The 10,000-nt window shown below is 48.5% G+C and overlaps 1 protein-coding gene across 1 annotated transcript in view; it reads left to right on the forward strand.

Moving 5' to 3' along the window:
- The window catches only part of LOC137628820 (tripartite motif-containing protein 59-like), a 48,318-nt gene that overhangs the window by 13,905 nt on the left and 24,413 nt on the right, over positions 1 to 10,000 (forward strand). The gene's annotated exons all lie outside the window — the stretch shown is intronic.

A 10,000-nucleotide genomic window follows, 5' to 3' on the forward strand; every position in this document is an offset into this window, starting at 1 on the left:
ACACTTGTGTTTCCCTCACAACCCATTGTTGCAGCCTTCCAGATAATAAAATCAAAAATGGTTTATCTCTTCTAGAGTAACCAATGCAAGGTTTCCAGAGGAAACAGGTGGAGCTCACACCTAAGCAATGATTTTAAAATCCTGGATAATAGACAGGGAAGAACTCAGCTTCCTATCTGAGGGCAACAGCAAAGGGATGTGCAAGAAAACACAATAGTGTTAGAAGATACAGTGCTGTACCAAAACCCTTACTATAGTTTTCTTCTTACTGTATATGCTATACAGAAGAATACTAGTACAGTATAGGGGGATGTGTGCCGGCCTGCCTTTGCCGGCCGGCACACACCACAACTAGCTTTAAAGTATACTACTTAACAGCTATAGGGCGGCAGCACTCTGGTTCAAATGCCTGTGCCGGTCGGCAGCAACTGCCGGCCGGTAACAGCCAGTGTTGGCCGGCCAGCAACTACACAAGGTAGTACCCAGCTGCCGGCCACACTCTTGGTGACCGGCAGACAAGGACTGACATAAGCCGGCCGGCAAAGGTACAAGACCGATGCCAGCCGGCAGCAAAAGAACCAGAGGACTACACCTGCCCGGCTGCCGGCCTCATAGGCCGGCAGCCGGGACAGGTACAGCACTAGAAGAAAAATAGAATGGATGCCGGGATAAGAGTGTACACAACCTCCAAGCCCGGCAACCGAAAGAGTGCATATAAGGAAGGGGAGAAACTAATTCAGGCTTCCTTGACCAATGCCGTCCGGCTCTGCCGGTAGGCATGGATGAGGGACCAAGAGAGGTCCGGGCAGCACTCGAAAACATAAGACCCTTGCCGGCCAGCAGCTCTGCCGGCCGGCAAGGGGCTGAGTCAATTCCACATCCCAACCTATACTAGGTCCAGAAGTAGAACGACGTACAGTACAGTAAGACCCCTGCCGGCCAGCTCTGCCGGCCGGCAAGGGGCTGAGTCAATTCCACATCCTAACCTATACTAGGTCTAGATGTAGAACGACGTACAGTACAGTAATGGCTAGGCCATTACGGAGATAGAGGGGGAAGGGACAAGAGGGTCCTGCCAACCTTGCTTTAGTGACAGATCACCCGCAGCCAAGAAACTTATCTTAGCCTAAGGGAGATCTAAGGGGAAAGGCCAGCAATACTTGCCAGCTTCCAGAGCACCAAAGCAAGGAAGGCGTTGCTACGCCCAAGGGAAGAACTTATCCTCCCCCGAGAACAGCAACAGGACTAGTCTGGTAGATCACAAAAGAAGGAATCATAACTACAGAAACCTTCGGTAGTGACCTAAGGGAGCTAAGCTCCCTTTGTATGTGTTAGGTCAGCGAGGGGGACTCAGCCCCAAGCCAGACAACACAGACTCAGACTAAAAACTCTGTTGTTCTGTCCCTCTTGAACCATAACTACAGGAACAGGAAGGTACAGTAACACCCTAGTATAGTTTTATCGAAAATAAATTCGGAAAAAACCACTTAGGGATAAGCCCAAGGCTTAAACAGAGGGAAAGGGATTGCATACCTTCTCCGAAGAAAAGAAAGCAACCGGGGAGTATGATAAAGTATACTAAGGCTCCATAAGCAACTAGCCTAGGCACCAAGAGAATCGATTACCTAATTCACCGAAACTCACACGTATACAATCTTGGAAATATTCCACACAGTCTAAAATGTATAAAATATAGCCTAAAGCTTCAATAAAATTTTAATTACACTCGGAAAAACCAAAATCATGCATGAAGTACTAGGACCAAACGACTAGGCTACATGGCCTAGCGTAGGCCAGAATGGCGAATACTTCGCCAAATAATACTAAGCACGAAAGGAAATCCTATGTAATGCTAAATAGCTAAAATTTATTAAAGCAAAACAACCAGGAGTGTCGCTCTGACTAACTAATTTATACCTAGCGAGCGACAGTGTCCAGGACACCTCTGGTAGGCTACGGCTCTTGTATCAAAGATTAATCCTATTAATCACTCAAAATTTAACCAAGCGCCTACATTTATACATAACAGACACTATACTCGACTTATCAGAGGCCAACGAAGACGGAGAAGCCATGAAAAGCCGAATAAATCCAAGATTTGCGAGAAAAACAGGAAAAAACACCGAGTTGTTAAGCTACGGAAAAAGGAATACAGATGGCGCCAGGATTGGCGCCAGGCACGCATACGAATCGGGGGATAGGGAAGCCTTGGGAGCGGCTCCCCTTTTTCTTTCCCGAATTCGTATCTCGCCAATCACCTCCTACGAGACGAAATCTCTGTCCAGGATGTAGATTGCCATGTGACGTGTCTAGAATACGTCCTCTGATATGTCGCGATATCCCTTTCACGAGGGATACTCGCTCCAGGAGTTAGAATTCTGGTACCTTAAGGTAAATTCTCTGGGAATATCGCCGTAGTTGTAATATACCCTAGGAAGCTACCCTATAGGAACTTCCATCAGGACGACATGGCTTGAGCCCAAAAATATATATATATATATATATATATATATATATATATATATATATATATATATATATTTTTGGGCTCAAGCCATGTCGTCCTGATGGAAGTTCCTTAAAGGCAGCTTCCTAGGGTATATTACAACTACGGCGATATTCCCAGAGAATTTACCTTAAGGTACCCAGAATTCTAACTCCTGGAGCGAGTATCCCTAAAAAAGGCCTTAGGGATATCGTAAATATCAGTGGGCGTATTCTTGACACGCCTCATAGCAATCTATACCCCGAATAGAGTTAACACTTCGTAGGGGTCAAATGGCAAGAAAACGAAAACGAGAAAGAAAAGGGGAGAGCCGTTCGTAAGGCCCTCTCTTCTCCCGTTTTGTAAGCGTGCCCTGCGCCGATTCTGGCGCCATCTGCATTCCTTTTTGCGTAGCTTTACAACTCGGTGTTTTTTCCTGTGTTTCTACCAAAATCTTGGATTTACTCTCATATTATGCTTTCTCCAACTTCTTCTGCTTCGGATAAGTTGAGTACTATTTCTTTTATGTATAAATGTAGGCTCTTGTTTAAAATTAAAGTATTTATAAGAGTTATCTTTGATACAAGAGCTGTTGCCTGCTGGAAGCGTCATGGACGCTGTCGCTCGCTAGAATAGGATTTATTTGTTAGCAAGAGCGACGTTCCCAGCCCCCTGCGCTTTAATATTTAGCTGCTTAGCTTAATTAGGAATTCTGTTATGATGCGTTAGTAGTGCGCCTGGCGAAAGCTTTGCCTAGGCTGACCAACACTAGTCTTCGTAGCCTAGTTATTGGTCCTTGTACTTCCTGCATGATATTTAGTCTTCCAAGTGTGATTTTATATTGCTTAAAGCGTTAGGCAACGTTATACATACAGCCCTTTTCGAGTAATTTCCAAGATAGTATTGGAGTGAGTTTCGGTGATTTAGGTAATCGATTCTCTTAGTGCCTAGGCTAGGTTGTCTTAGGTCTTGATAATATTATCTTTTCCCCGTTTGCTCCCTTCTCTTCGGGGAAGGGGCAAACCCTTTCCCTCTGTTTAAGCCTTAGGCTTAACTCTAGTGGTTTGTTTGAATTAATTTTCAAATATAACTATGCTGGAGTAGTACTGTACCTTCCTGCTCCAACTGATTTGGTTCAGAGGGGGACAGTACAGCAGTGTATTAGTCTGAGTCCGTGTTGGTCTAGCGTGGGGCAGAGTCTCCCTTGCTGCCTGACACGGGCATAGGAGGTTTATCCTCCTTGATTCACCTTGGAAGGTTTCGGTAATTATGATCCCTTCGCTCGGTGACCCCTCAGACTTGTCCTCTTTGCTGTTCCGGGTTCGGGATATGTTCCCTTTCCGGAATAGCAATTCCTTCCTTGCCTTGGTTTTAGGGAGGCAGCCAGTAGTGCCGGCCTCCCTCCCTGGATCTCTCTGGCTGAGATGAGCTTTCTTAGTTTGGAATGATCCTTAACCAAGGCAAGGTTGGACAGGACCCTCTGTCCTTCCCTTCTATTTTCCGTTTCCTTTGTGTCAGTCGTCTCACATCCGTACCTAGCATAGGTTGGGATGGGGAGCTGACGTGGTCCCCTGTCGGCCGGCAGAGAGTGCCGACCGGCAGAGGCCCTATCCTTTGAGTGCTGCCCGGTCCTTCCTTGGTCCCTCAACCGCTGCCGTCTGTAGTTTCAGTAAGCAGTGGTTAGGAAGCTTGACTTAGTGTCTCCCCTTCCTCTCGGCACTCTTTCGGGTGTCGGGCGCGGAGGTACATAGCCTCTTAGCCCGGCACCCATTCTGTTGTCTTCTCTTGTGTTGTCCTTGCCGTCTGCCGGCCTAGTGGCCGGCCGTCGGTAGGGGGGTGTTCGCTAGTTCTCTTGCTGTCGGTCGGCAGTGGTCTTATGCCTTTGCTGGCCGGTCTCCTTGCTCACCTGCCGGCCGCTTTGAGTGGCGGCCGGCAGCCGGACGCTACCTGGAGTGGATGCCAGCCGGCAGGGTTTACTCACCGCTGCCGGGCCGGCCTGCTACATCACTCGGTTGGCCGGCCACTAAGAGTGATGGCCGGCAGCTGGGTGCCAACCGGGTAGCTATGGACCGGCAACCACTACCGACCGGTTCAGGCATAGGAACTGGAGTTCTCCCCCGTCTGGGTGATCCTAAGTTGCATACTTGAGACCTACCTTTGGAAAAGGGGGTGGGGGTGCTGACCGGCAAGAGCCGGCCGGCACACCACCCTCATGTACTGTATCAGTTCTTCCCTGTTTAATGTCTTCTACCAGGGGAGAACATGATATAGTAGGTTACAACACTGTCTTCTCTAACTTACTTGTGTTGCCTTGTGCAGTCACTTGGTGTTGCCTTACAGGGATGAAAAGAGAACTCTTTTCATCTTTAGCCAGAATGGTAAAATCTTACCTTAGGTGTGAGCTACACCTAATTTCCCTCGGGAAAATATGATCTTTGGTTATTCTAGCAAAGACTAACCATTTGATTTTAATGGCTGGTGGGCTTCCACAGGTGATTGTGGGGGATTCACAAGTATGTGTCTTTTCCTTATTCTTTGTGGTCTTGCACGACCCGTTGTTGTTGGCCTTACAGATAAGAAAGTGAGTTCTTTCTTGTCTACTATCCGGTATTTTAAAATCATTCCTTAGGGGGGGCTACACCTTCTTCCTTTGGAAATTTTCCATTGGTTAATCTGGCATAGATTAACTATACGATTTTATGAATTGGAAGGCTACAACAATTGGGTGTGCGGGAAATACAAGGATGTGTCTTTCCGTTTTGTTATGCTACTGTGCATATCCAGTGATACGTAGTTCACTTGATACTCATGGAAATTTCTTCTCTTTACAGGAGGACCATCCGTAGTGCGGATGTATTTCTGCAACGTCCGCAGTAGGGCTTCTGCGGACATGGTTCTGAAGGAGGCGTGTGGCATGCGCTGTCTCCACGGATGTTCTCCGGTATTGGGTTCCCCAGGTATGTTTCATATGCACTAACCTATCTATTGAGGTTTTTCTTTTCGCTTCGCTCAAAATCCGTTTTCGTCTCCCCTACAACGGTGGATTCAAGGGATATAGCTAGGGAGAAGCTTCGTACCTGGGTGAGGGGCTTTCATAAAATTACCTCTGGACCTTATCTTCCAAATGAGAAGATGAGGGCTTTCTTTTCCTAGGGCATCAACTGTTACAGTGATTCCCCAACCTCAAGAGGAGGTCCCCTTAATTCAGATCCCGTGGATGCTGAAGTCACGGTCGCCTTGCTTAGCATCCAGTTGGACGACAGGATGCCAGACGTGTCCGAACGTCTGGAGGAAGACCTCCTGGCAGAAGGCCAGGATGAAGTTCGAGCTCCGGACAAGGTAGCGGAAGAGGCCGAGAGAGGTCGGCTGCTCCGGTTCGGGTCCTTGAACCTGCTCCCTCAACATCATCTGCTCTCGCAGTAGAGCAGGCCCTCCCTCCATTGTTGGCTTGATCCAACAAAGGCAGAGGGAGAAGAATGGGAAGGCAGCTGCATTGTAACTGCAGGGGCACATCCGGACTGCAAGGTCCGGTGGAAGGAGGTACCAGCTTCAAAGGAAGAGACAGAGCCTAAGGAGGTCGTAGTGATAGACCATGACAGGCTCATGCCTTGCTTTCTTCTTCGATGAAAGAGAGGGGCGTCATGAACTCAAAGGTAGCTGTATTTGAGTAAGAGGCTCCCTTCCTTTGTGTCCTCTCCTGCCACAGCCTTCCCCCTTTTTTCGCTGAAAGGGTTTGCGGCGGTTTTGAAAACAGTCGAGGCTGGCAAGCCTTTCCCCTCCCTGGTGGAGTGTAAACCCTTGTTGCTGGCCTTTAGAAAGGAAGATTTAGTAAGCAAATCAAGGACTGGAAGGACGTCCATCTTACCTTCTCAGTCCAGATGTGGGAGGCGGATTTTGTCGGATGCCGGTTCGGCGAGATCCTCTCTAAGCTGTCTGGTTTTCTTTTGCGGAGAGAACTCTAGACAAAAGAAAGACTGGCTGCCTCTTTGTCTCTTCAGTCCACGTTGAGACGATGACAAGTGATCCCAAGGTCCATGAAACGTTCATGGTTGTGATCAAGACTCATATGGCCACTGTGACGAAGGATCTCTACAGCTCCGTCAGGGCGAAGAGAACCTGTAGGGAATTCGAGTTCGCCCGGGCTACGATGAGGCACGAGCCAAGGAAACTAATCTCCTCCAACAGTTGGGACAAAGACCTTTTCCCTAGTGAGTCGGTCAAAAAGGTTGATAGGGCCGCCACGGACGATAGAAATCTTCTCCGGGAGTGGGGCCTGTCTACCAAGAGAAATTCTTCCCCGGATGGGGTCCCCAACCTTGGAGGAAGACTAAAAGGATTAGGATACTTTCTCGGCCAGCTAAGTCAAGTAGACATCAGCAGCAACGGCATTTGCTGATGCCCTCAGTGCCCCAGATGGTGGCAAAAACCCCGACCACACTTCAGTGGGTTCCCCAATTCGTGTCGACACAGTCTCCGGCATTCAACCCATCGTTCGAAGGTCAGTCAACTGCCTGTCGAACAAGCCTAGAGGAGCAGCCAGAATTTCGTCTAGGCGCCCCTCAAGGAGAAGGGGTTTCATGGGTGGTCGAGGTCAGAGAGGCAAGACCTCAGGACAACAGTCCGAGCGAGATGATATTGGTAGAAGGGAGTCTCCAACGCTTTTGGGATCGGTGGACCTTCGATCCCTGGGTCCACAGCCTACTCAAGAAGGGACTGGGCTGGAGCTGGTACAGCACTCCATCCCCATACCCTCGGCGTTTTTCCGATACTCCACCCCCGTTCTGGAGGAGTTCATTCATGAACTGTTAGAGGAAAAGTGATCCGAAGGGTAAAGTCCATCTAATTCCAAGGGAGGCTGTTTTGTGTTCCCAAGAAAGACTCGAAAATCTCGGAGTCATTCTGGACTTGTCGCCACTTAACAGGTTCATAGCGAACTACAGGTTCAAGATGCTAACAATACAACACATAAGGACCTTACGGCCCAAGAGGGCAATTACCGCCTCCATAGTTTTGTCAGACGCCTATCGGCACGTTCCAATCTATTGTCGATTCCCCTCCTACCTAAGGTTAAGGCTACAACGAAGACTATACGTCTTCAAAGCCATGCCTCTCGGGCTTAAAATAGCCCCAAGGATTTTCACGATGCTTGCGAACGTAGTTCTCAGTCAATTACGCCTAAAGGGAATTCAGGTAGTGGCCTACCTGGATTTTTGGCTGGGGTGGGCAGCACCCAGGACAGAATGCTTGCAAGCTTCCCTGTATGTGATCCATTTCCTAGATTATCTAGGCTTCAAGATCAACAGGAAAAGTCTCAACTTCCTCCATCTCTAAGTTCCGGTGGGTGTGAATCCACTGGGACCTAATGTCACACCGTTTTCTCCGTCATGGCGGAGAAAAGAAAGGAGATAGCTGGTTCTGTCAAGAGACTTCTAGATTCCGTATGGATATCAGATGCGAACTGGAGAGTGTACTGGGGTCTCTCCAGTTTACTTCGGTGACAGACCCGGTGCTAAGAGCACAGCTAAAGGATGCAACCGGAGATTGGAGTAGTTATGCATCAGATGCGCGAAGAGATCTGAGAAGACCAGTTCCGCTTCGTCGAAATACTCTTCTCAGGCCTTGGTCCCAAGCCAGACTCCTTAGGAAGTCGGTTCTTCTTCATCCACCTCCCCCGTCGGTGACGAGTCACCCAGACGCCTCGAAGGAGGGATGGGGAGTTCACTCTTATCAGAAAAAGGCCCAAGGGTCTTGGTCCAGTCTATTCAAGACCTCTCACAGTCATTTTCGAGAGACTATGACAGTCCTTCTTTCCTTCAAGAAAGTCTCCCCGCATCGCTCGATCCACATTAGGTTGGTGCTGGACAGCAGGGGAGTTGTGAGATACTTGAATCGACAAGGATCAAGGTCGCCACCTCTCAACCAGGTGATGTTGGCCATCTTCCGATTTGGGGGAAGAAGAAATGGTACCTGTCAGTAGTTCACCTTTAAGGAGTCCGCAATGTGACAGCGGACGCTCTATCCAGGTTCACACCGATAGAGTCGGAATGGTCCCTAGACGCAGGACCATTCTCCTTCATTCTGAGTCAAGTCCCAGAACTGCGGCTAGACCTCTTTGCGACGAAAGACAACAAGAAGTTGCCCCTGTATGTGTCCCCGTACGAGGACCCCTTGGCGGAAGCAGTGGACGCGATGTCCCTCGACTGGAACAGATGGTTCAGGATTTATCTGTTCCCTCCTTACAACCTTCTGTTGAGGGTCCTCAACAAACTGAGATCATTTAAGGGAGTAGCGGCAGTAGTGGCCCACAAATGACCGAACAGTGTGGGGTTCCCTCTGGCATTGGAACTACGATTGGAGTTTCGTCCGCTACCAGATCCAGTTCTGACCCAGTGAGTCCAGAAGTCAATTGTCTGCGCTTCATCACAGAAAACCCGGACCCAGCAGCTCATGATTTCTTTCCTTAATCAGGTGAGAAAGTGTTTCGGGATGTCGAAAGCCAGCACGGACTTCCTAAAGGATTATAAGTGCAAACCTTTTATAAGGCAATATGAGTCATCTTGGAGAGAATGGGTAGCCCTTGTCAGACGAAGATTCCGCAGGAGATCACGACGGACTTCTGCTTGTCTTTCTTCATCCATCTCCATGGTTATGGATCGGTAACTAACACGATTTTATCATGTAGGCCTGCTTTGACAAGATCCATTCTATATGCCTTCCAGGTCGACCTCGCTAACGAGATCTCTTATAAAAGTTCCGAAAGCCTGCGCTAGGCTCAGACCTTTAGCACCTCCAAAGCCCAATTCATGGTCTTTAGAAAAGTTCTTCATGTTGCTTCACTGTTGAACAATAAGGAGTGTGCGTTAAAGGATTTGACCTATAAGTTATCCTCCTTTTTGCACTCGCGTCCGGGGCCAGGGTTAGTGAGATCATACCCCTCTCGAGAGAGGAAGGTCGTGTTCAGTCCCTGGATGGGTGAACTGAACCTATTTCCGGATCCTACGTTTCTCACCAAGAACGAGTTACCCACCATCAGGTGGGGTCCCTGAAGAATCTGCCCTCTGAAAGAAGATGCATCTCTATGTCCAGTAGAATGCCTAAAGGTCTATCTTCGTAGAACTTCAGACTTCAAGGATGGCCATCTGGCCAGGGGAGAAACGTCAGGCTCAAAATTTATTACTGAAATAACTCAGGGCGAAAATCACATATCTTATTCGCAGAGCGGATCCTGACTGTTCACCCACAGGTCACGATCCGAGGAAAGTTGCTTCATCCTTAAACTTCTTTAGTTGTAGGGATTTTGGACATCTTCGTTCGTACACTGGCTGGAAGTCTTCCAGAGTGTTCTTTCGTCACTATGCGAAGCAAGTGCAGCAACTAAGAGGTTCTGTGGTGGCAGTGGGTTGCGTCGTTAACCCTGCTGTTTAACTCTGCGAGGAACAGTAATTTAATTGGGACAATTAATTCCAGGGTGAGTATGTAGTCACATGTTGTACTACATACTATGTGAGGGTACTG

Source organism: Palaemon carinicauda, chromosome 36, assembly GCF_036898095.1.
Source record: "Palaemon carinicauda isolate YSFRI2023 chromosome 36, ASM3689809v2, whole genome shotgun sequence".
In the NCBI taxonomy this organism is placed as follows: domain Eukaryota; kingdom Metazoa; phylum Arthropoda; class Malacostraca; order Decapoda; family Palaemonidae; genus Palaemon; species Palaemon carinicauda.